The following is a 27,583-nucleotide window of genomic DNA, read 5'->3' as shown; positions in this document are numbered from 1 at the left end:
TTTTGGCCCACAGAGAGAAACAATATTCCAGAGAGGGCCCAGGTGTCTCCCAAGAACTTGACATGTGGGAGCCATGTCACCTGCAGCTCCCACCGCCCTGCTCAAGGAGTGCTTGTCCTGATTAAAGCAGAGGGCTGCTTAATACTGGACAAGTGGGCCCAGGAGCATGTAGGGGAACTGGATCGGCCCACCTCTCCAGCCTCTCAAGCATCCATCCAGGGAGAGCAGGGCCTAAAGCCAACCTGTGTTCTATCCCAGAGTTGGCCCTCACTCACTGCTGCTTCCAGGAGACCAAATAAAAGAAAACAGCTCATGCCAGTGGCACTGCCATCACTGATTTCCTGGCATCAGGATGGGCTGCCCCCACCTGCAAAGTGGCCATTTTTATGTACAAAAGGCACCCTGCGGAGGGTTCAGAGTGCCAGAAATTACAAGTGGAGCCTGAGACAGAGGTTACCCAGGTCAAAGAGAGGACTCTGGAGGACTGTCCATTCATCCTCCCCACCTGCAGGCCTTTCCTGGAATGCAGACCCTCTCCCCCCACACACTGACCCCTCCCCCATAGCAACCATCCTTGCCAGCAGGCAGTTGGAATTCCAGCCTGCTGGGCCCCTGAACCTATCCATCCCTCCACCTTCCCCCTCAGCTAATAAAGATGAGGGGGAAATTCCAACCTCCATTCCTCTGCCTCCTCCCACTCAACCTCCTTCTCCCTTCACCCCAGTCTCCATGTCGGAGTTACCCCTAATGTGTTTCACCCAAGGACACAACTGTCAAGACCTGTGATACCTCCCAGTTCCCACCTCCCCACACCTCATACCCAGGTCCCTTTCCCCTCCAATCCTACCTCTTCCAGAACGGAATCCCCAACCCCCATGTGTATTGATTCTCCTCCTTCTCCTTTTTATCCTCCTCCTCCTTCTCTCCCTCCTTACCCTCTCCCTATTTCCTCTCCTCCTCCTCCTCCTCCCCCTCCTCCACCTCCCCCTCCTCCTTTTAATCCTCCTCCTTCCCCTCCTCCTCCTCCTGCTTTTTTTATCCTCCTCCTCCCTCTCCTCCTCCTCCTCCCCTCCTCCTCCTCCTCCTCTTTATCCTCCTCCTCCTCCTCTTTATCCTCATCCTCCTCAATTTTCTCCTCCTCCTTCTCACCCTCCTCCCCCTTCTCCCCTTCCACCTCCTCTCCCTCCCCCTCATTCTCCTTTTCCTACTACTCTTACTTCTTCTCCTCCTCCCCCTCTTCCTCCTATTACTCCTCCTCCCCCTCCTACTCTCCCTTTTCCACCTCTTCTTTCTTCTTCTCATCCTCCCCCTCTTTCCCCTCATCATCCTCCTCTTTTTCCTCCTCCTCTTTCTTCTTCTCATCCTTGCCCTCTTCCTCCTCCTCCTCCTCCATCTCCTTTTCCTCCTCTTTCTCCTCTTCCTCCTCTTCCTCCTCCTAATGTTCCCTCTCCTTTGGCTGCTCCTCCTGCTGCCCCTCTTCCTCCTTCTCCACATTCCTTCCTAAGATCCACTCCTGTCCCTTCCACCCACAACCCCAAAACCCAGGGCCAGCACTCCACTAGGAGTGTCCCTCCAACCCTCATTGCCATGTCATCGGCTCAGCTTTCCCAGCATCCTGCTGGGCTGCCTGAGGACACAGCCATGGACACTACCCCGCCTTCCCGGGCAGTCATTTTCTCATCTTCTGCATCCAGTGACAGCTCTGGCACACACCGCAGTGTCCATGACCATAGGCAGCACAGGCAACCAGCAAAGGGACCAGTCTCCCACGGCCCCCCAACCCTACAGTTCTCCCAACCAAGCCCCAATCTGTCCCATCCCATTGTCCCACCACACACCCCTTAGCCTGCATCTGGGAATACTGCTGGACACCAAAGAGCCTCTCTTCCCAATGCCTCCATGGTTACCATGTTGCCAGTAATGGATCACTCACCAGCCTCCATCCTGGCACAGAGGGCGTCTGCACTACCAACCTCCCAGGCTGCCAGTGAAGAGCCCATGGATACGACCCCTCTTTCAAAGACTGCCATGTTCTAATCACCTCCTGCCTGACAGGTTCTTAGACTGACTTGATTTGGTAAGCATGGCAGACAAGTCAACAGCTATTTCTATATTGTAGGCCTGGTGCCACATATTTGAGATTTGATTTCTGCTTTCTATTTTTTTCCCAATGTTACTTTTGAAGTAAAATGTGCTTTGCAAATGTTGGCTTTTGACATAATAGCTGAAGACATAATCACCAATTAAGCAGCACATGTGTGCACATGCACACACACACACACACACACACACAGAAATGCCACAGTCTTTGCCTCTAAATTTCAGAAGTAGGCAAACTTGAAAATTTTCTAAAACTATAAAGGAGACTAAAGAGATGTGATAAGTGTATGAACTGTGGGAGACTGGACTTAAATTAAGCATGGAGGATGACAACAGGACAACTAACAAATTGGGCTATAGACAGTAGGAAAGTATTGTGTCAATGTTAGTTTCCTGAATGTAGGAAATTTCCAGGGTTATGGGAGAGAATGTGCTGTCCTGGACAATTCACAGCAGAGTAAAGGCATTAAGTGTACAGGGGTATGAGACACAAATACTCTTCTCAAACTGTTAAGAAAAGTGTAATTAGGGAAAGATAAAAGTAATTAGGGAAAGATAATTAGGGAAAGATAAAGTACATGTGGCAAAATGTGAAAAGTTTGTGACTCCTCCTAGAAATTCCAAATAACTCTCATGGAGAGACAGGAAATAAATTTCGTCCAGGAAGTTTCAGTGGTCTTCCCTCCCACACTAGGAAGAAAAGTTTGGCATTCATTTTCAAATACACTGACTTCAATAATTCACATGTATAAATGAATCTTCCAACTTTTATAATATAGACCTGTCTCCCTCATTAATAATATGTTAAAATCTTTAAAAGCTGTTGCTCAACAAGATTGGTTCAATAAGATTGGTTATATCAATTAGGAAAGGCCTTATAAAAATTCTCTTAACAGTCTTATGGAATTCTAAAGCTTAAAAATCCTGCAGAATGAAAAGAAACCATCTAAAATGTCTATAAAGTGTAAATCACAGTGGATTGAAACTGATGTAAGAATTAGTGCATATTGTGTTTACATGGAAAGCAGAATTGGGCTTTACAGGAGGAAATGTGACCAGGCCAGAAACAGGGCAGCAATGAAGTTATGTAAGTTGTCAAGAGTTTGATAGCACCATGACTTTGACCATGAAACTGTTCCATGATGTGTGCCCTCATGAGAACCCTGAGGTGCCCGTTTCCATGACTCTGTACACTATGCTTTGCTTTGATTCACATTCTCTATATTGAATAAGCTGGAGTAGAGCAGCTTTCTATTTCTCAAAAACATTAAATTTAATCTCAATAGGAGGAAGACCTTTCTAACATGTGGGACTTGAGGAGTCACATTGGGTCTGGCCTTGTGATCCTCAGGTGGGGTGTTTGTCATCAAATATAGCAGTTGTCCTTGGCGAGGATCAGTATTCAGGGTCAGTATCAAGCAGCAGAGAACTCAGCCCATCACAGGTTGAAAGCAGAGCACTGTAGCACCAAGGGAATGAGGTTCTTGACTCAGCTAACCATTGTTGAATTAGGCTAAGGGTTGTTGAATATTTGTTGATACTTGCCCTCAACTAGCTTTGAACTATGAATAAATATACCTGAGCAGCTAGCTCTGACAGAGGGCAAGATGGAAGCACCCAGTAGAGAATATTATGAACAAAATGTTCTTTTCCCTGGAAGTGTCTTTCTTACTATGATTTTTCTACTTCTTCTCATTTGCAGGCCCCACTTCCTTTCCCACAGGAATGAAATCACCACCTGGACTGGCCCATCAGGGAACTCAAACTTCCCCAAAGTAACAAATGATTCAACGTGGAGACATGTTCCATATGGAGACCACCCAAGTCCTCAGTGGCTGACTGCGGAGAGAGAGAATCTCTCTGCATCTGAGATCAAGAACTAAACAAACCAGATATATGTGCCACCCTGTGTGGCTTCTGTGAAAGGGAACATGAGGATACAACATGGCTGCATTTTCCTCTCATGGTAGAGCTAGTCACCTACTAGACTGTTGAGAGCCACAGTTTAGTCAGAATGATGCCTGGCATTTTTGCCAGAGGAAATGGTTGAAAGGTGACCCTGCTCTGGGATTAGGGTGGCTCTGGGATTAGGGTGGATCCTGCTGGGAATAAGGCGGCTCTGGGATTAGGGCGAATCCTGCTGGGATTAGGGTGGATCCTGCTGCCTCACAAGCCTCCTACTTTGGAGTTTCTGTTAAGTTTTCCCAGGGTTCTGGGAGAGCCCAGTGGAGGCAGTGTGTTCCTGGGAAGTGTGGGTAGAGTGCTGGTGAGAGTTTGGGAATAAAGGTTGCTGTTTGAACCTACAAGGCTGTGTGATGGCTCAGTTATTTTGTGGCCAGCCATACTGAGGCACTAGACTGCTGTTAGTAAGGCCAGGCAATCTCTCCATCTCAGCTACTTACTTCTTGTCCAATAAATAAAGGCCATCCTTGCTCAGGGAATGGAGGGTGGGTTTGGAGTTTTCACTCTGATCCAACCCTTGGGACAGTCTCCATTTCCACAGCCAAGAAGGTGACTAAACATTCTACAGCCAGACTGGATTTCCACACAGCCTTGTTCTGACTTTTGTTCTATCAAGCGCTGATGCACGAGTTAGTTCCATGTCACAAAGTTGGATGACATGTACCATTAAGCATTAATTTTGAAAGACAAAACATGTCAGTTGGGCAAGGCTTTCCTACAATGCCATTGGGAGGCCAGATGTTCTCTTACTTGAAGGAATACACTGCTTAGAATCTTTATCCCAATTCCTAAAATTGAGTACCCTCATAAGAAAATATTTCTCCTTTACTTAACTTTTTTAAGCAGACAAAAATATTTCAATTGTTAACTAGTCATAGGAATTCTTCTGGTTTCTCCCTCATAATTACTTTAAATTTCTACAACAAGTGCTTCTGTCAACTCAGTGACAGTGCCATCATTGCTTTTAAACCAGGTCACCCTGTAGATGAATGGGCGACACCTTCAAGTTGCAGATGCACAAAGTAGACTGAGAACATGAAAACTGCAGGTACTAAACCCAAACGTCCTCAGAGGTCAACTGACAGTCACTGCTCATTTGAGATTAAGAGCTGTCAGGCACTGAAGATTCATGCTACACACCCTGCCAACTCTGCAATGGAGGAGTCAAGGTTTCTAGCACCTAAGATGCTGGGCAAACTCTGTACAAGACAGCCAGAGTTGGGTGCTATTGTATGTTGCAGGCAGAACAGCATGGATCATCAGGCTGAGCAGCACAATTTCATGGGCCTCAGTGTTTCTGCACAGAGGTGGTCGACCATCTTTCACTCTTAATGTGTCATATGTGAGGAACTAACAAACAGAGGAGACAATCACAGGGATCTTTGGACAATGACAAGAGTTGAAGGTGCTCATGGAATGGTTTTATTTTGCATTACTACTATTCCACATCTGCAATTACACTTTTCACTTTCAGACAGCTTCTCAATGTGCTAGGGATGATGTTCAGATAAAGTTGTACCCAACCTGCTTTTTATTGGCATGAACCTCCGTTATAGGTTTACGAGTCTATTTAGCTCAACTGTCTGGTATCAAAGTTCCTCAGGCACATTCCCACTGTGAAAACACCACCACCACCCAACACTCACGACTTTTTATTGGTACTCTATTTTCTTCCTGTGACATGATGCTTCTCCCAGGAGGTGGTGTTCAACTGTACTTAGAGTTCTGGGGACTTGCACACAGGTCAAGCCTTCATTATCCACTAAAGAAATAATTGAATAATTCACTCGGACTTTCTTCAGTGAATTTAACTGACCTCATCATGTTCTACTCAGGAGTAGGGACAATTACTATTAGTTTACACACTGAGCCTAGACCTCATATGAGTTTTAGGAAAAAGTATCCACAAATAAATTGGAAAATTTAAATAGGATTAAGTAAAACATTTCTCTACAAGAAAAAAAATGACTGGTTATTAATAAAGCATTTGAAACCGAAAGATGGGAATAATTTCTGACAGACTAAACCAGGAAGAATGGTCACAATGCTGCATTGTTTTATGCATTGTGAAGACTCTTTTTTTTTTTTTTTTTTTGCAGTGCACCAAATTGTTACTGTCTAGTGATGATTGTGTGGTTTGCCACTTGCCAGGTACTATAAAGCATCCTCTCTGCCCTCTCGGCAGCCAACATTGTAAATTAAAAATGCTCATATTTCTTCAGGTGTAAATCTAATTGGAAAGTCAGTGCTCTTAGTAAAGATAAAATCCTAAATGATAACCTAGTTTTATGTACATGTGAGTGAATGGTATTTATGTCTCATCTCATCCCCCTAATATTTCAGGTTGCTTAAAAGATAACAAAATACTATTTGATAACATATGTTAAAGGAGGAGAAAAAGCAAAACTAGAGATAGAAACATAAACAAGGAATAGAAAGAGGCCACTCTGTAAATGCTTGCCATAATGCCATTGACCTTGTTCTGAGTAAACTTGGGGTAAATTGAAGGTATTTTTTGTTTGATTACTTTTCAGGTTTTATTTTATTTATTTTTTATTGGTTTTTCAAAACATTACAAAGCTCATGATATATCATCTTTCATACATTTGATTCAATTGGGTTATGACAGCAGAATGCATTACAGCTCATATCACACATATATAGAGAGCACATTTTTTTCATATCTCTGGTTGTATACAAAGAATATCCACACAATTTGTGTCTTCATACATGTACTTAGGGTAATGATATCCATCTTGTTATACCATCTTTTTTACTCTTAGGCTCCCTCTCATCCCCTCCCACCCCTCTGCCCAATCTTGAGTTCATCTAATCCTCCCATGCTCCCCCTCCAAATCCCACTATGAATCAGCCTCCATATATGAGAAAATATATTTTGCATTTGGTTTTTTGGGGATTTTCTAACTTCACTTACCATTAAATTCTCCAACTCCACCCATTCACCTGAAAATGCCATGATTTTGTTCTCTTTCATTGTTGAGTAGTATTCCATTGTGTACAAATACCATATTTTCTTTATCATTCATCTACTGATGGGCATTTGAGTTGGTTCCACAGTTTAGCTATTGTGAATTCTGCTGCTAGAAGCAGCAGAATTCACAATATCTGATGTGGCTCTGTCCCTGTAGTATGATGCTTCTAAGTCCTTTGGGCATAGACCAAGGAGTGGGAGAGCTGGATCAAATGGTGATTCATTCCCATTTTCCCAAGGATTCTCCATATTGCTTTCCATATTGGCTACACCAATTGGGAGTCCCATGAACAATATATGAATGTGCCTTTTTCCCACATCCTTGCCAACACCTATTGTTGTTTGTATTCTTATTAGATGCCATTCTGACTGGAGTGGAGAATAAATCTTAGAGAAGTTTTGATTTGCATTTCTCTAATTGGAAAAGATGTAGAACTTTTTAAAATACATATGTTGATTGATTGTATATCATCTTCTGAGAGGTGTCTCCTCAGTTCCTTAGCCCCTTTGTTGATTGGGCTATTTGGTTTTGTGGTGTTTAGTTTTTTGGGTTCTCTATATAAACTAGAGGTTAGGGCTTTATCTGATGTGTGACTGGTAAAAATTTGATCCCAAGATGGAGGCTCTCTATTCACCTTGCTGATTGTTTCTTTTGCTGAGAAGACTTTTAGTTCAATCCATCCCTTTTATTTGATTTTAATTGTTCCACTATAAGTGTCTTATGAGGGAAGCTGCGGCTTAATCCAACATGATGGAGAATTCTGCCTAATTTTTCTTCTAGTAGATAAATCTCTGTTTAATTTTGATCCACTTTGCGTTGAGTTTGCTACATGGTGAGAGATAGGGGTTCAATGTCATTTTGTGGCATATGGATTTCCAATTTTCACAGCACCATTTGTCAAAGAGGCTATCTTGTCTCCAATGTATATTTTTGGTGCCTTTGTCTCATATAAGATAACTGTAATTATGTGGGTTACTTCCTGTCTCCTCTATTCTGTACCCTTGGTGTATGAGGCGATTTTGATGCCAATGCCATGCTGTTTGGGTCACTATTGCTCTGTAGTATAATTTAAGGTCCTCAGCCTGCCTTCTCTCATTTATTCTCCCTGAGGTCACTGCAGTGCAGTCCCAGTAGAGATCAGAGCTGTGAGGGGGGTGTCAGTGATGCAGCATGCAGCAGGGACAACAGACACCATGCAATAGAGCCCCATGGAGCATGTCCCTGTACTGGTCCTTAGTGGAAATAATCATATGAATACCAAGGTCAGAACTGTGTCTTTTTGGTTTATCTTAGTTGGCAAACACAGGGGTGCTGAACTCTCTTTGCTTTTGGGTATAGAGTGACACAAGATTCCAGCAAAAAGCAAAAACAAACCAACACTTGTGAATGGACACATTTTATTCAAAATCTTTCCATTAGTCTGGCCTCCTATAGTTTCACTCAAGGGACCATTCTTATTGCTCTCAGCATGGTTTCGATGGACTTTCTGCATCACAGGACAAATTATATTTGATCAGGACACTATAAAGTGTTACAGTATTCAATATGAGGTGTCCCACACAAGCTCCTGTGTGAGACAATGCAAGAAAGATTTGAGGTGAAAAGATAGAGTTACAGGAGCTTTAATGCATGCATAGGATTAAATGAGGGACAAGTGTAAGCTGGTAGGTATTGGCTAGAAGAAGTAGTTCCATGTGAACGTGCATGGGGGTTTCCATTTTGTGCCTGGTGAGTTGCCGCCTCTGTGCTTTCAAGTGGCCATGCCTGAGCTGCTTTCTTAAACAACACTCTTCTGACACGATGTTTGGCCTCACATTGGGCTCAGAGTTAGGAACACAGCTGACTATGAATTACCTCTGAATCCAAGAAATATAATTTTTTCCTCCTCTAATTATTCTAGTCATCTCTTTCATACAGACAAAAAAAGCCACCTAGAATAGAAATAGGTGTCAATAGGTGAGTTGTTTGCAGTGACTTGTCTGAATATTTGGTTCAGGAACTTGTGGGGACTTTGGTAATTGGAATAGATACTTTGAATATTTAGGAGATGTAAGCTGGAAAAGCTCTGAACATTGTTAGTGAACTTATTATGTGATTCTGGTCGAAGCTCTAAAGAACAAAATGCTGATAGGATTGTTGCTAGGAAGCACTCTGCTCATGAGTTTGCACAGGAGGAGGAAAAGGGAGTAGAAAACATTTATGTTACATTCTGGCAAAGATATTGTCTACTTTATGCATATGTCCTATCACTTTCCAGTGTCTATGTTTAGAGGTGATATACTCATTACTCTGATGGAGGAAATGTCAAGGAAGCACAGCAGTCAAGCAGTGATATGGATGTTTCTAGCAGCTTTTATTCATGTTTACTGGGAGAATGTGGAGCACAAGGAAGAGTGTAAGCTTGCATTTTGGTCAGAAAAGGGGGAGTAATTCTGGGCCTCAGGAATTGTGGTTATTAATGCATTACAGACACCAAAGAGATTCTAAAAATTTACACAGACACAGTAGAGAAGTAGCTTAAGGTCAATTCAGGAATTAGCCAGATTCACTAATCATGTTCACAAGATATGAATATACAAATTCCACTGAGAAGAGAAACTATTAGGAAGTTTGTTCTCCATGCTAACTCAGCCACACAAAACTTGCCCCTTTCATGGTCCTCAGAGGCTTGGCTACTGCTTGAGATGGGGGCAGACACTGGCTTCAAGCATGTGGTGCTGGTTCTGCAGGAATGCAGGATCCTGGAGTTAGATTTTCATAAAGGCTTCCACAAGTTTGCAAAGGTTGGCCTGGAAGGTCAAAGTGTAACAAAGTGAGAATTCATGTAAGTAGGCCATGAGAGGGTCATGTGTGTAGTTGTAGAAGGAAGTTAAAGCTTGGGACTAAGAGATGCTGGCAATGTGGACTATATTTCAGGAGATTTATTGCTAAGGATACAGTTAGCCTATGTGAGAGGACATGGGTCAGGGCTGCCCAAGTCCTTTGGAGCCCACTGTCCACAACATGTGCCCAGATGCTGAGCATGGGGAAAGAGGAGTTGTTAGCCCAGCTACATTTAGGTTTTGATCATAGCCAGCTTTACTTTCTGTGTGCCTATTTCTCCCTTTGGAATGGAAATACCTACTCTGTGCCACTGTACCTTAGTTATCCATGAGTTGATTTTGATTCCTACAAGGTCTGAAAACCAAAAGTCTAATTTGAGTCCCAGAAGAGACTCTGAACTTGCAGTTTGAGGCAATGCTAAAACTATTTAGATTTGGGCATCTACTGGAAATATACTGCACACATTTTCCAGGGTGAGATGTTAATAGTTTTGGGGAATCATGGGTGGCATGTAAAATTTTGGAGTTCAGTGTACCTCAAAAGCTGAAGTGAGTCAATGTGGGAATAATCAGAGGTGAAATTATCACATTATGAGATTGGTGCCATAATCCATGAATAAATCCATTGGGTGGATTCATAATTTGTAAGAAGTGCTGCATTGGTTGGTAAATGGAGAATGTGCATGTCTGGAAGAAGCAGGTCACTGCGGGCATGTCCTTGGAGATTATATTTTGTCACTTGGTCCTCCTTTCTTTCTGCTTCATAGAAGACATGAGTTTAGAGGCTTCTTGCAAACTACCCTTCTTCCATGATAGTTTTTCTCACCTCATGACCAGAGCAATGGAGCTGGCTTCCCATAGGCTGAGACCTCTGAAACTCAAAATTTCTGCATCAACATGGGTCAGAGCAGAGCAGACAGCCTAACATAGACAAGGAGATCTCTGAGAAATGTTGTCCTTGGCAACAGCAAGAATACACCTATCTACAACCATGCAGCAAACTCAATGCAAACTCAATGCAAAGTGGATCACAGCCAGTGTAATATGGCAAGAAAAACAAGTGACAAGGCCCAAAGGAGCTAAAAGGAGGATACAAAATTTTTGTTTCAGATGATATAATTTATGGGTTTAGACATCCAAAGGAGTCCAAATTGTCAGAATTAGTAAATAAATATTTCAAGAATAATATAAAACAAATAATAAAATTCAATATATCTTGGCGTATCAGAAACAAAATATGCAGAACAAAAACACTAAATTGATGTATTTTATGATAGCATCAAATAAACAAATACCTAGAAATTAATGTAATGAAAGACGTATATGACCTTTATGATAATGTGACACAAAGCACAGGTGGTAAAATGTTTGTTAACTGTTTATGATGAGATAAAATTTTTATAGGCACATAGAAACCTTTATGGCAATTTCAACATTACCACGTTTTATTTTCTTTCACGAACACATTAGATTAGAAATACAAAAACCCAAACCAAAGCGGGTCCTTCACAGACAGTTTGAAAATAATTATGATTTTTTTTTAGAAAAGTCCTACTTACAAAAGGAAACATCCATAGTTGTTAATATAAAAATGACAGTCCTTTAATTAATAAATAGATTTAATGTAATTTAAATTAAAATTCCAAGAGCATATTTGAGTGTGTAGAAATTCAGACCTGAGTCCGAAAGTCATGTGGAAATGCAGACCCCAGGGAAGAGCCTAGGCAGGGGGAAGCCGCAGCGGCCTCCCTGCACCATGGACGCGCAGCTCTTTATCAAAGGCTGTACAGGACATGGCTGCCAGCTTAGACAGATGAAGTAGGACCACACCGAGCTTCCCCAGACAAGGCCACACCCGTGCAACCACCTGACTACAGCAAAAGACACACCGCACACGCAGAGTGGGAGCAAACGGCAAGGTCTAGTGGCATCCCTAAGTGGCTCCTGAGGTGCGTCCCTCCACATGCAAATGGCAGCCGAAGAGGGACGTTAGCATTAATATCCCAGGTTAACAATGCACTGGTACCCAGGAACTAGAAGGACATCTTCATGGGCTCTGAGTAACTAAAACCTTATACTTGGTACTAAAATCATAAAGCATGAAGGACAGAGAAGAGCCAGGTCAGATCACATCCCGGCTAAGAGCATCCATTCCCAAGAAGACGCAGTCATGCAGTGGAAGACACACACTGTGAGGCAGGAAAGAGTGGAATCCACGTGGCACATGTGCCCAAGACCTAGGTGGAGTGTGTGTGAGTCAGTCAGAGGCGCAGGCCGCTCAGAACGCCCTCGACCTGGGACCCTTCATGAAAGCCAAGATCCAAATGGTCGAAAACTCACACGGGAGTCTGCTGCACTCCATCGGTCGTCAGAGGGATGAAATGACGCATCATTCAAAGCTGGTGCACGTCCACCAGGAGGTCCAAATGTGGATGATGCGCAGGAGCAGGCCTTGACCTAGCGGTGGAGTAGATGAGGCTCATGCGCTGCTGGTGAGCGTGCACTGGGAACAGCCGCTTTGGGAGAATCTTTGCTGAAGTTCTCCACAGCTCAACAAGCCCACATCTTACACAAGTAATTTCATCCCTCCGTTGGCACCTCAAAGACGTGCACACGTAGATTCTTCAAAAGACACATCAAAAGCTTGTACCGGCACTATTCACTATGTTCGAGCTAGAAATATCCCAGATGTCCATGAATAATGGAAAGGAAACATCACGCTCCGTCTATTGCACAATGAAGTGCTCGGAGCAGGAGAGCCCTCAACTACGATGCCAGAAGCACGGCAGCTGCTTGTGCTGGATGAAACCTCAGGGCACGAAGGACAGAGAGGCAGAACTCCCACGGAGTGGGCAGCAGTGGGCTTCCCCAGGAGGCGGGGACCCGCATCGTCCTGACCTCAGTGCTGACTCCTGCCAGGAGGGCGTCCACCTGGTGGAGGGTCACGCAGCAGTGCGTCTAGGTTCCACCCCTCCTTCTGTGTGGGTGCCGGACTTCAAGAGTTCACGGACAAGTTAACCCCTCTTTATGTTGGAAAGCATTTCCTAAATTCAGAAGATAATTGGGCATCTTTACCAAACAAGGATGTTTATTAAACAACAACAACAACAACAAAAAAAAAAACTAGAAATACCCAGAAAAAAAATGAATCTAAGGTGGATCAGCTTAGAAACAGTCCCTTGAAGTAGGAAAAAAATGAGATATAAAAGTCAGCTGCCAACACTTCTGTTCAGTGTAACATTGAAAATACCAACCAGCACAAAAACAATGAACAACAATAAAAAATAGAGATGTAGGATTTCAATGGATATGCTAAAATTACCATTATTTGTAGAGTCAATGATTGTTTATAAAAAAATCAATTTAATACATGGAAGAACTTTTAGAAATGATAGAAGGGTTTAGAAAGGAACATTGGATAAACAAGAAATCTGAGTTGAAAGATTTAATAATCAAGCATTGATATTTGTTTATTAATGGTTATCAACGTGCCCCACTCATATAAGATGTTAGCAATAAGGAAAGCTATGTTAAAATCACAATTTTTCTATAAATTTTAAAACTGCTTTCAAATAAAGGCTTATTTTTAAAAATGCCATCTTTGTGGATAAGAAGATCTACCAGCATAAAGCTGTCAATCATTCCTAGTGTGATATGATCTTTAGATTCAAATCACTTTCCCCAAATACCTAAAAAGGATATTAATAGAACTTTAAGATGACTCTAAGATTCATACAGAAAAGTAAAGATATAGGAAATCCAGGATGATTCTGAATGAGATGGATGAGGAAAGGAAACAGACTTGTTTTCCTCCAATTTTACAGAAAGTCCTAATATTCTGGTAAGGGGTTGAGGGGGGGGTACATAACATATGGATCCCAGAAGCAAACTCATGATATAAATGAAGCTTCAGATTATGATAGGAGGAGCACCTTAATAAATAGGAGAAAATGGGGCTGTTGGTAAGTGGAATGGAAAATAAAATAAACCCTTACCTCACTCCATAGACACAACCAGCTCCAAATGTATTATTTAATGATGGCAAAAACAAAACTGCCAATCTTCTCATGGAAAAAAATAACTGAGTATCTTTTAGAATTCAGAATAGGGAAAGATTTGTTCAATGCACTAATATAAACTAGAAATGAATAGATTAGTGTATTTAATTGGTTTTTATTTAAATGTTGTATACAGGCAAACGCATACAGGGCCAGAAGATGTAGAAGAGACCTCAGCCTCCTTACTAAATGGGTCCCTTTCTACACACATTTGATTGACAAAAGTTTGCTAAATAACAACTGGAGGATGGGAGTACCCAGGGTGCTCTCTCTGTTTTGGGTGGGAGAGAAAATTGTGGATCCCCTGTGAGAGCAGCTAGCATTAGCTTTTGGAGGTGACTATTCAGATGCTCTCTGGCCCTCAGGTCTGTGTGCACATTCCAGGAGGGGCTCACAGGCCTACAGCAGCTGTGGTGTCCAGGGGTGTCGTGTGAGTCCCCAACTTGCCCTGTGAAGCCCAGGACGTGCTGCCTCTACCTCAGTTCTTCAGATTGCCCTGCAGGGTCTCAGCCTTGGAGACCTCTGGGGGTCCAGGCGTGCTCCTGTTTGCGATTCAAATACAGCACTTCTGTTCTGCTGGGCTGACATTCCAGGGTCCTGGTCCAAATGACAAAACGCAGGTTGAGCTACTTGTACCTGCAGCTCAGGACATAGGGCCTGCTCAAGGGGTGAAGGCTAAGGTCACACACAGGCAGGGTCTTCCTGACCGGGTGGGCTCCTCCTGGCCACCGTGTGGCTAAAGGTTTTCACACAACTCAGGGGACAGAAAGGACAGGGGTAAAATTAGGGCAGGCAACAGCAGGGACCCCATTGACAAGGGACCAAAACAAGGACACAAAAGAACTGGAGGTGCCAGGCCCTGATGGGAGGCCCAGTCCTTGAAAATAACCTCGAAATGTGGAAGGGGTGCAGGGTGGTCTGAGAGGGAGGAGCGGTGGAGTAGAATCCAGAAGCACCATGTATCTCCCCACGTTGGTTGATCCTCCTCCATCAGGGAGGCTTTTGATCAATGGAAACATTTGCACAGCAATGAACGCGGTAGTTAATCCTGGAATCAATGAAGACCGCTGCTCCTGAGGACTGCGTTTTATAGAAGTCGATGCCTCATGTCATTGGTCTCACTGTGGGCAGCGTTCATTGTAAAGTAGGATCCTCACGTCCATTTTCCTCCCAACAATTCGTAAGACGCAGCATGTACTTGATTTCTATACCTTTAAGCATTTGTGTTTCAGTTGAGGGGCGTCTATATTTATCAGTTTCATTAGAAATATATGATTGAGTTGCATGTTTTTTATCAGATTGTTGACCCTTCAAACTGAACGTCTGCCATTGGGTCTTCCTTAAAGTAAGCACGTTGACCCTCCGTGTCAGCAGCGTCTGTCCAGGATGCCCACCACCTAAGCTGGGACCCTTACCAACTCAAGTGTGCCGCTCACAGCCTGCGCACACCCTCCTAGGGAGTGTCAGTCACCTCTGGACGACGTACATACTCAGCCAGCGTTCGTACGGGGTAGGAAGTTGTCACAGGGCACTGTCACATGGCACTGCCACAGGGACTGGGCAGTTTGCACGTGTTCAGGATAGACTTTTTTTCTCAAGTGATTTGGACCCTCAGTTGGTTGTCTCAACAGGAAGGACCCACAGAACTCTGTATCCTCAGGGTTGTCACTGCGATCTTCCCGGTGTCCCCCTGCAGCCACCTGGCCTGTGGCTGGGCCTTCCCCAGGCCAGTACACTTGCCTTGGCCTCCTCCATGCCTGGCATGTGTCCTCCTCCAGATCTCTAGCTTCGCTCCCAGGGCCACAGCACTGTGTCTCGGGGAAGCCCTGGTGACACTCCTAAGATTCCGTCCCTCCCTCGGTGCCTGCCTCCTGTTGCGTTTGCCTTAACAGAACTGTCCACTGACCTAAGAGCTCATCTCTATTACTCCTTACCTGCTTCCTCATAGACCAATCTCCATAAGGTCAGGGAACCATCAGGTCAGGGTGGCTCCCTCCTGCCCTCGGTGACAGAACAGGATCCACACCAAAAGAAACAAGCAAGAATCCTTCACTAAAGGAACCCGAACTACCACAAAATAGTCCAGGGCATGGGGAGGAGGCACCATGAGTGGAAGAGCCAGGAGCTCAAGCCCGAGAGGAGGGCGAGCAGCAGGGTGCACCAGCCCAGGAGCAGCAGGATGCCTGGAAGGGGTCGGAGGAGGTGGCAGCCTTGCTCCAGGCACCACAGAGCCTGGGCCCTACAGAGTCCAGGAGAAACTGAAAATCTACCACCTGACACTGCAGACTGGGGAAGTCCTCTATAAAGACTTGGCAAGGAAAGAGCAAGACCAGGAAACCTGTGTCCACCTAAACTCCTCATTAGTGAAAAAGCAAGAGGTGCCCACCCCTGACCTTGAGCAGACATGCCGAGTGGTGGGTGAAGGATACCCTTGAGATGACCTGTGCTGGTGGCTGCAGGAGAAGGTGCAGCATCAGACCTCTACCTGGCCTGGGGCGTGGGCGGCATAGGCACTGAAAGGAGATGAAGACCTTGAGACATTGTCAAAGAAGATAGCAGTGACTGCAGGGAAGGCTGATTTACACAGCCACAGAGCAAACCGTAAAAGAAAAGGACTCTTCATGGAGAGTCCTCGTAAAAGTGCCCAGTGCAAGCCGCAATTGCACTTGCCAGTCTCGGGGCTGATGTTCACAATGGGGAATGAAAACATCTTCTCAATAATCAATAGTTAACAGCAGCCCACAGGCAAATAGGTGGGTGAGCATTTCACAGAATGCAGATTGCAAAAGGGTCAGCACAGAAAACTCCCGCTTTTGTTAATGACCTGCCCTAAGAATGAAGAGCAGAATTCATGCTTCAAGCCAAGGAGAGTGAGGGATTTTTTTTAATTCTGACATTTATAGACAAATATGTGAAGCAATTGGACTGCTTAAATATTATTTCTTACAAACATTCTGGTAATGAAAAATGACTTGATTTCACCTGTAAAAACTGAATATATTCATAACCTATGACCCAGCAAATCCATTTCTAACTATGTGCCTTTAAACAATGACAAAAATCAAACACCTGAGATCTGTGTAAACAGCAGGGACACACGTGCAGGATGCTCCCAGCCCAGCATCTGCAACAGGGCAGGGCAGGGCAGGGCAGGGCCAGGAGGAGAGCCCTTGGTAAGAGAGTCCTCGCCAGGCAGCAGGGATGAGGCGTGGGGCACAGCCCCTCCACCTGACCACCACCTTCCACCTTCACACTGAGCGACAAAGCCAATGGCAGAGGTTACAGGGACTGGTGCCTTTGAATAAAGCACAGACAGCCAGTCTGCAGCGTGAAGATAAAGGCCTACTCGGTAAAGTGGGAAGGGCCAGAGGGGATCCACCAGGTCAGGCCGCCCTGCAGAGGGCAGAAAGAAGCCTGCAGGAGCTCGGCTCTCAGGAGCTCCCTATGAAGGAGGGAGACCAAGCCCTGGTTCACTACCAGCACTTGACACTTATCATATGTCACATACCGTATGTCATTTGGGGAGGTCAACAAATCCTATTTAAACAGTATAGAAAGGTATTATTATGGTTTAGATGTGAGTGTCCCCCAAACTCACATATGAGACCGCGCAAGAAAGTTCAGAAGTGAAATGATCAGATTGTGAGTCTTAATCTAATCAGTCTCCTTCTCCGTAAAACAGATAACACAAAAAAATATATGCTGCTTATATGAGGAACATAATGCCATATAGGTGTGTGAGAACACACCAGAATTGAAATGCCCAAGGATACCTGAAGAAGAACATTAAGCTGATTGCTTTCTCTCCCTCTCCCTCTCCCTCTCCTTCCATCCCCTCTCCTTCCCTCCCCTCTCCCTCCCTCCCTCTCTCTCCCTCCCTCTCTCTCCCTCCCTCTCTCTCCCTCCCTCTTCCTCCCTCCCTCTTCCTCCCTCCCTCTCTTTCCCTCCCCCTCTCTCCCTCCCCCCATCTCTTCTCCTCCTCCCTCTTTCTCCTCCTGGTGCCCTGTTCCCAGCTGCTCTCCTCCTCCAAACTCTCCCACAGTGATGCTCTGCTTCCCGCCAGGTCCCAAGGAATGGACTAAGAACTAAGACCTCTTAAACTGTGTCCCCCAAATAAATGTTTCCTCCTCTAAAGTTGTTCTTTCCAGGTCTTTTGGTCACAGCAGCAAAAAGGCTTAAACAGATAACACGAAAAACACATGCTACTTACACGAGGAACATAATACCATACAGGTGTGTGAGAACCAACTGGAATTGAAATGCCCAACGTTACCTGCAGATGAGCAATAAATTGTGCTAAGAAACCCCTCTCCCAGAGCTTGGGACAAGGGGGAGGTCCTGAGCAGCCTTGGGAAGGCAGCGAGTGTGCACCAGATGTCATGCTTCCCTGAGGGACGAGGGTGCAGAGATCTTAACATGTGCTAACCTCCTCTCTGGGCCCCCTGAGTGTGTGAGAGTCTCCTGAACTAGCAAATCCACCCACAGGACATGGGTTATGGAAGGCGGTGGAGAGGTTTGCATTACTTCCAGAGTGCCCAGAAGGCAGTCCAAGGCTAGCCACTCCCTGGAGCAGGGTGGGATTACACATGGATCAGTCCATCCAGGGCACAAGCAATGCAAGGACAGTGGTGAACGTGGGAGATGAGCAGGTGAGACAGCCTCTTTTCCAACCTGGGGAGGGGATGGAAGGTGGATGAACCTCAGTGCTGCTGTCTGTGAAATGCCAGGGCCCCGCTCTTTACATCAGCGCAGCTCTCTGGACCAGTGAGGAACCAGGCCAGCAGGCGAGGAGGAGGCGTGGCCAGAGCCCCGTGGCAGCTCTGTCCTTTCCTGCCTCCCCCTCCCCCAGCTCTCCCCTGGCTGCTGCCCCAGGGCCCAGGCTCACAGGTACCTCCTTGGAGGGTCCCCTCCTTGTGGAGCCCAGGAGCACCTGGGAGGGACCCACAGTTGAACATGCTAAGAGGAAAGTGCATCCACTTGCTGTTGGTGGGGCCAAAGCTGTGGTTGTGGTTTAGATGAGGTGTCCTCCAGAAGCTCAGGTGTGAGACACACAGGAAGGTCTGCAGGAGCAGTGACTGGACCACACCTTGACCTAGTCAGTAACTTGATCCCTGATGGGATTACCTGGGTGGTCACTGGAGGCAGGTGGGTGTGGCTGGAGGACATGGCTCATCTGCAAAGTGGAGTCTCTCTCAGCTTCCTGATCACCATGTGAGCTGCTTCCCTCCGCCACACTCTTCCGCCATAATGTTCCGCCTCACCTGGAGCCCAGAGGAGCGGAGCTGGTCTCTGTGGACGAAGACTTCTGAAACTGTGAGCCCTTCTCTAAAATTGTTCTGGTCGGATCCTTCAGTCACAGCCGCAAAACGCTGACTAACACAATGTGCCCTTGGAGCCCCTGTGGGGCCAGCAGGACCTGGGAATCCCAAGCTATGTCCCTGCTGCCTGGCATCCCCTGCTCTGTCCTGGTCCCTCATGCTCTGACTCCAGCCTCAGCCTCCCAGGGAGGGCACACCCATGTCCAGCTCTGCTCAGGTTGATGTAGCTCCCTACAAGTCACAGGGGAAAGCAGGGGAGCTGTGTGCAGTGACCTCAGAGCAGGAAGACTTTCTAAGATGGATATCACAACCAAGGAGAAAAGGCAGACAGTGACTCCTAAACAGCAGGACCTAAGTCAGCAGCAAACATGAGGCACCACATGTCTACGTGGGTCGCATGCCTACAGATAGACAGAGGAAGAACGTTTGTCCCAAGAAACGGATTTTCTTGAATTGAAAGATAGTACAATATCATTAAGAAAAGCGGGACTGCCCAAGAGGAAGGCAGTGGAAAGGCTTGAAGGAAGAGCACCCATAAAACAGGAACGAACTAAGGAAAGGTTCCCAGTCCCCTGGGAAGACCATGGAAAGGAAGAGTGTCATCAGGCCCAGGCCGTGACTAGAGTAGGACCTGCTGAGTGAATGAGAATGGCGTGTGGTGTATGGTGAAATGCCAGGCAGTCGTGATTTTTGTTTGTTTGTTTTTGCATCAGGGCATGAACCCAGGGCGCTTAATCCCAGAGCACATCCCCAGCTCCTTTTTATATACATGTATTTTATTTTGAGACAGTCTTGCTAAGTTGCTTAACCCCCCACTGAGCTGCTCACACTGGCCTCAAATTTGCAATCTTCCTGCCTAAGCCTCCCAAGCCACTGGGATTACAGGTGTGTGCCAATGTACCTGGCTGCAGTTTAACTTTTTAAAGAGCACCATATTTATTGGAAGGGAAGTAATCTCCAGGAAGTTCCAATTGTATGTATTTGTATGTATACAAATAATAGAATGTATTTATGGGGTACAATGTGATATTTTGATATGTGTAAATTGTGTGATGATCAAATCAGAATAATCAGCATATCCATTGCTTTAAATATCAATTATCAATTTTGTGATTCACGATTCTCTCTTCCAGCTCTTTTTTTTTAACTTTTTATTTCTTTTACTTAGTTACACATGACAGTACAATGACCTTGACATATCACACATTTGAATCAGATGGGGCATAATTTCTCATTTTTCTGAGTATACAGGTTGCAGAATCACATTGGTCCTGCAGTCACGCATATACACACAGTCATGATGATGTCGGTTTCATTCTATGTCCTTCCTATCCCCCCATCCACTCCTCCAGCTCTGTGGACACATGTATCACATACAGTCCCTGGCTGTGGGGTGGACTTGGCAACCTCCTCCTCCTGCCCAAGGGGCTTTGCGCCCATTCCCTGGGTTCTCTTCGCCCTCCTCCTGGACCTCCAGTATGACCCACTGGCCCCACTTCTGGGCACATGTATCCAAACAAACAGATTTGGGCCCCAGGGACCCCTGCACGCCCCCGTTCACTGCAGCACTGGTCACAACAGCCAGATAGGGAATCCACCCAAGGGCCCGTGGACAGACGGCAGATCAAGGAAACGGGCGTGTGGACACGGTGGAACCCTGCCCTGCCGGGAACATGAAGCTGCTGTCACCTGCAGTCCCATGTGGAGACCACGGGATTGAGTGAAGTGGGACGGCAGGAACAGGAAGAGCTTGGCTTCCACAGGGTCCTCTGCCTGGGGGGCTTATGGGACCATATCCTCTCTCCCTGCAGAAGCAGGCGGCCTCAGCTGCACCATGCTGGGGGGTCCCTTATCCACTGCCCTCTCAGTCTCCCCAGGTCCCCTCTCTCCCTTCTTCTCTACGGATCCTGGTTCTGTGAACTTCTGTCCCCTGCCCAACCTCCTCTGATGAGATGACGACACATTCTGAGAGCAATGACTGTCGCCAGGCTCTCAAATGTGGTTTACTGCCACCTCCTCATCTCCCCTGAGGACAGGGTCCCCAGCCCACTGCATGCATAAGGCAACGAAGCCCAAAGCCACTGGCCTGAACACAGGCTAACTGGTCCCAGCCAGGTCTTCCTGAGGCTCAGCGTGGAGCCAGGCCACAGAGATGGCCCCTCAGACTGGGGTCAGCAGCTCCCTGGGCCATGAGGGCCTTTCCACCTCCAGCCTGTGGGGCAGGTGGCCACTGCCACATTTTTATAGTCAGTCCCCACCGTGGTTCCAGGCCGGGAGGTGTCTCAGAGCTGACCCAAAAACAAACACCCGCAGCTGAGGGGGCTGAGCAGGGGGTGGCAAGTTCAAGGCCAGACAGGACAGGGGAGGGAGAGGCAACTCAGTGAGGTCCTGAGCAATCAGTGGGACTCTGTCTCAATCAAAAATAAAAAGGGCTGGGGACGTGGTCAGTGGTCAAACCTAAAACAAAAGACCACGTTGTAGTGTGAGCAGAACCCACAGTCCAGAGAAGAGCAAGGACCGGGCCAGGTGGCCAGGGTCTCTCAGTTACCCAGCAAAGGGTGGACCTGGGCAGGGAGGACAGAACCTGCCTCTCAGAGGGAAGAGGTTGGTGGGGAAGCCAAGGGTCAGGTGCTGATAGAGCAGGCCTGCATGGCTCGCTGTCCCCTCTGCCCCACCTTTGGCCTCGCTGGCCATGGACTAGAGAGAGCGAGTGGGCAGTGGGGACAGCAGTCAAGGCTGCATGGCCACCCCAGGAGCTGCCCCCGGCTCTGGGTGTTTCCATGAAGGTTCAGACCAGGGAAGCCATAGTGTCCAGGGACCAGGGCACACAACCCCAGAGCAATCCATCTGGTTGTCCAAGGTCCCCACATGCGTCACACACACTCTTGTCCAGGTGTCCGCATTCCCTCCTGGCTATAGGGATGGGGAGGTCCACGGTGGGACATTGGCCAGTTGACCCTTCAATGGGTTTATGGCCCAAGATGGGGCTGAAGTGTCAAAGATGATGGGTTTCCCATGCTCAGGCAGCCATGCGTCTCAGGAGACCTTACGGTCACCCTTAGTGGACATAGGTAGGGGCTGGCACATGGGGCAGGACAGGGGAGGGAGACCAGGCCTTTGGGCAGGGAGGGTCTCCTGGAGGCTGAGGCTGTAGCTGGGAAGAGCTCAGCTTAGGTGACTGGGGGAGGTGGGAGGAGGGGCTCGTCCTGCTCCTCAGCCCCTTGGACTTCTCCTAGTGGCAGGCCAGCTGCCCCATGGAGCCAGGCGCCTATGACCCAAGGCTCCCCCGGAGCCTGCACACCAAGCTCCATGAGCGAGGCCCTCTCCACAGCTGTCTTGAGCCAGCTCCTGCCAACAGAGCCACAGGGGGGGTCTGGGGGCCTTGGTCCCCCGTCAGCAGTGGACCTGGCTATCGGCAGAGGCCTGGCTTACAAGGGAGTTGTTTTCCCAACAGCCTCGCCAACCTAAACCAGCAGCCGGGAGAGCTCCTGAAGGGCGGTCGGGGCCTTGCACCAGCCTGAGACAGGGACGAGGTCTGGGCCTCCTCGGGGGCTGCATCTGAGCCTCAGCAGGGCTGATGGGCAGCTGCGGGGACCTGGGACTTCGTTTTCCTACTGTACTCATAAGGCTGGATAAGGCTGTGCCCGGAGCAGGGAGCCCACCTTCCCCTTGCCCCCAGCTCTGCTGGCACCAAGAGAGGCAGCAGCTGCGGGTGGGCGCTCAGGGCTCCCTGGCTGCCTTCCTCCCCTGGACAGCAGTGGCCACCTGTAAAGTCAACGGCCTGAATTTTCAACCAAGCATCTTTCATCTGTCCCAGCACGCTGGCACGTCCAAGTCGGCCAGCTTTCAGAATAAATGTGTGTCTGCCAGGACGGCTCCTCATCATGCTGGCAGGACTAAACTGAGGACGCTTGTCCAACATACTTTGAAGTCTGGGGTCTGCATAAAACCTTCGCTCAGGTCATCCCTCCCCCAGGCCACTGGTGGAAGGTGGCTCCTGGCCAGTGTCTGGCTCTGTCCTTGGCAGTCTCCCTTCCAGGCAGGGGTACTCTGGAACTGTCATGGTGGCTGACAGAGCTGCCTGGGAGGACAGCTTGCTCCAGCTCGGGCCTCCTCTCGCCTCTCTGCGTTCACCTGGAACCCATCCACGCTGCGCTCAGGAACGGTAAGAGAAGGCCGAGGTTGGACCTTGCTCAAGCCCACTGCAGAGACAGGACTTACCCTGGCCCATGCGGGCCCAGGCCTGCCAGAGCCAGCAGCTGTTCCACATCACGATGGACGGCCTGCTCCCGTGCACCCTGCGCCCACTGGCTGCACCCAGGAAAGCCCAGGAATCACTGGTCAGCTCCATGTACTCGTCTCTGCGCTCCTAGAGGAGACCCTTGGTGGCAAAGCTGTGGCCAGGCCTGGCATCAGGGGAGGGGCCTCACAGCTGCTCCCAGGTCCCCTCACCTCTGCTGAGCTGGCAGTTCTGGGAGCCACCAAGGACAGAGTGGGGACACAGGCGGGGGCTCATGCTTGCCCCAGGAGCCAGCTGCTCTCACACTGGTGTGAGGACCCTCTCTCAGGGTGGCTTCACACCACTGGGGGTGAGCATAGCGTCATCAGGGAGGTCCTGCCTGCAGAGAGGGTGGCAGTCTCAGCCACAACAGGGTGTTTCAGGGTCAGGCTCCAGGCCCTCCTGGCCCCTGGGACCCCTCTTGGTCATCTCATCCTCAGGAGCCACTCCTACAGGTGGCACCTGAGGATGGGGACCACCCATCTTTTCAGGCACGAAGCCCAGGAGGAGGGAGGCCCTCAGTGTCCAGCAGATGGACAGACAAGCAGCCCCAGTGTTTCAGCCAGTTTGTCACCACTGTGACCACCCAGCCTGGAGCTGGTGGCAGGATGGCCTCAGGTCACCAGGATGCGGGCACGCCCCTGGCCTCTGTGGAGCTGCCCGACATGCCTGTTCACCTAGATGCTTCTCTTGGAAGAACGTTCATCCCACACTCTCCCATGTCTGCGGAGGCTCATCTGTCACAGCATCAGGTTGTGGGACACCCCTGGATACTTTGTAGACAAGGCCCTCTCTGGACACTCGGCCTCCTTTCCCAGGCGCTGGCCCTGGGCACAACTCGGGCTCTATCCATGGGGAGCTTAGCACTGTCCTCCCCTGGGTAGCTTGGCATAGCTGGCATCGTGCCTCTGTTTGTCCCCATTCAGAGCCTGTCAGGTGACCAAGGGTGGACAGACATTGCTCACTTGGTCTCCGCCCTTGTTTCCTCTGTGACTTTCCTGATGGTGCAGGATGGTCCTTCTGGGGCTCCCATGGCTGGAGAAGGACAGGCAGCGTGGAGGCTGTGCTTGGCTATGTGCACAGTGGAAGGGCCTGCAAAACTCTGCCCCTGGAGCCCGCAGGTCTTTGTGACCCAACCACATGGCCCCTGGCTCGGCTCCAGATGCTGGGGATGGGCTTAGAGGTGATAAGGGGGGAACCACGGCTGGTGGTGGCAAACCTCACCTAATGGCCCCGCATCTCCTGGGCATCGTTTAAGCTCCAACCTGCTAGGCAGGGCTTTCAGGCCGGCACCGGGGACCTTACCCTGCTCTCGACAAGGCTCTCTTGGGGCAGAGACAGGTGCTTAGAGACCCCTCACCCCAAATCACACTGAAGGTTGTGCTCAGCAAGCTTTCCCAGCCGCCCTCCTGCAGGAGAGGAGCGGGCTGTCCTTAGAAAGCGCTCCGGCCAGGCGTGGTGGCACCTGGCTGCAGCTCCAGTGTTTCAGCCAGTTTGTCACCACTGTGAACAAAAGACCTGACAAGAACGATTTCAAAAAGAAAAGGTTTATTTGGATCTCAGGGATTCAGAGGTCCCAGTCCACCACTGCCTACCCCATTGTCTGGACCCTAGGTGAGGCCCAGCATCATGTGGAAGGGCGTGGCTAAGGAAGGCCGCTCAGGACCCGGCAATGGGAAAGCAGAGAGAGACTAAGGTCAGCTCAGAAAATAAGACCGTAAGCCGCTGCCCATGACCAGCTCCTCCAGGCCACCCTGCCACGTCACCGCCCAGTTAATCCCCAGCAGCGAGCAAAGCACCGATTGGTGAAGGCTCTCGTAGTAGTAGCCAGTCCCTTCACCTCTGAGCTTGCATGCCTTGCCCCACACAGGAGCTTTGGGTCACCTCACATCTCCACCTTAACACCCACTTACTCAGGAAGCTGAGGCGGGAGGATCCTTCCAGCTAGGAGTTCAAGGCCAGCCTGGGCAACACAGCAAGACCCTGTTTAGAAGGTGGAGCTCCAGCCAAGGGTCAGCGTGGGCAGCAAGGCCTTGCCCTGCACAGGGAGCCTCCTGGGTGAACACTGCAAGTTCAGAGGAGCAGACGCAGGACCAAAGACCCTGCTCCCTCGGATTTGCCCAGCATCTTCCTGGTTACTTGGTTATGAAAGACCTCCACTAGCGGACCCACCCAGACTATCACGCACTTAATCCTCTGAGCCCCTGTTACCCATTTTCCTTTGTTTATAGGCAAAAGAATCTTGTTTTTTTTTTTCTTCAGGGGAAATAATGTATCTAACAAAGAATGCACCCTTACAGGTAGGGGTGGCGAGCAACATAATTCTGTCCAACGAGATGTCCATATATTTCTTCTGAGCTCTTGAAAGATTTGATTTCCTGATATTAATGACAATGTTTCTTCTGTCATGCTGTTGGGCAAATGGGTGTGAACGCTGGAGCAATAGCAGCCATTTGTGGGCAAGGAAGGAAAGACCCAGAAAGCTAAAGACCTTGACTTTGGGCCATTGCACCAGTTAGCAAGTTGGATTTCTCCTTAAATAATGTTAAATAAACCTCTATATTGTTTAAGACATCATTTTATGAGAGCCTGTTATTGACAACTGAAAGCAATTCCTAACTAGTTCCCACAGAACACATCCCTGAGACCATCTAATGTGAGCCTCTCCTGTCTGCATCTGACTTGAGAAGTGAGCATATTCTCCATTTCACAAATGAAGCAGTCATGGTCAGGAGGGTTGTCAGCGCTTCCCAGGGTCACACTGTTCATAAGCGGCAAAGCCGGGACTAAGCCGGTCTCATCTGGCTGTGCATGCAGTGACTGAGACCTGAAGGGAGGAATTTGGAAATGCAGAAGAAAAACAGATTAGTGATAATAGGTGGAAAACAAGCTGTCCAGAGCTCTGCTTGTTCTGGCCTGTGTTTGGCTGGCTTGTGGCGGGCACTATCCATGCTGGAGTTGGGAGGGAGCCCCAGTAGCTGCTAACGACACCATCCTGATTCCCTGGGAAGCCGCTCTGGCAGGTGCTCTGGTGGCCTGGCACCGTCTGGAGGAAGCGGACACTGATGTGCAGGGCAGGGCAGGGCAGCTGGCTGGGGGAGCAGCCATGGCAGAGGAGGAAGAGCCCAGGCCTGTCAGGGGTGGTGCAGCGAGGGTCCTGGCCCCCAGGGCTCTGAGTGACCTGCTGTTACTTGACACTCTGCGTCTGCTCAGCTGCCCCATCTCTGCCAGGGATGGTGGACATGGCTTCTGGGAGTGCCCCGTCCCTGACCAGAGGATGAGAATGGGATGGTTCTGCCTGAATGTGGTGCCAGGCGCCTGGCCCACTGCCCCGCTGCTTCAGGGGTCCTGGTGTGTGGCAGATGAATGGGTTAGTGGCCAAGGCAGGATGAGGATGATGGCTTGGTCCCTGCTCTGTGACCATCCTGTGGCCTTGCCGTGAGTTCCACAGGTGACGCCCGTGCTCACTGGCCAGCTCTGGGTGTGGAAGGGAGTGATGGTCCTGTTTCCAACAGAGACAAAAGGGGGGTGCAGCTGACACTGGGCCCAGGGCTCCAGGCCCCCTGCAGTGGTCACAGCCTGGACAGGAGAGAAGGTGAGGGAGGGCCAGGGAGGGAGGAGACAGGGGCTGGGGGCTGGGTGAGGGGCAGGGGAGGGACAGTGAGGTGAGGGCAGGGGAGGAGATGGGACAGGAGGAGGCTGGACCAGGAGCTGGGTCAGTGGGGGAGAAGGGAGGGGAGAGGAAAAGGAGGGGAAGAGTGGCCCGGTGCAGAGGAACCGCAGGCCCGGGAGCCACACACCGCCTCTCTGCTTGCTGGCGTCACAGGCCCCATGGGTAATGAAGAGGCTGTGGACACCATTGAGAGGGACAGGCCTGCTCAGAGCTTGGCACATAGACGAGGTGCTGCAGCCCCGGGCACCAGGGCCGTGTTCAGCCATCAGGAAGGCTGAACCTCTGTGGGGGTGCCTCCTTCAGGCACCCCCACCCCAAACAGCAACTGCCCCACCTGGCCCTGGGGTATGCAGCGTGGTGGGCTTTCCTCAGAGAGGA

The 27,583-nt window shown here is 48.7% G+C and overlaps 1 pseudogene; it reads right to left on the bottom strand.

Annotated features, from left to right (window-relative positions):
* Positions 1–27,583, bottom strand: part of LOC143398325 (transmembrane 9 superfamily member 3-like) — an 81,446-nt pseudogene that overhangs the window by 53,519 nt on the left and 344 nt on the right.

Source organism: Callospermophilus lateralis, chromosome 4 (assembly GCF_048772815.1).
Source record: "Callospermophilus lateralis isolate mCalLat2 chromosome 4, mCalLat2.hap1, whole genome shotgun sequence".
Lineage (NCBI taxonomy): Eukaryota > Metazoa > Chordata > Mammalia > Rodentia > Sciuridae > Callospermophilus > Callospermophilus lateralis.
This window is presented reverse-complemented; position numbering and strand designations above follow the sequence as displayed.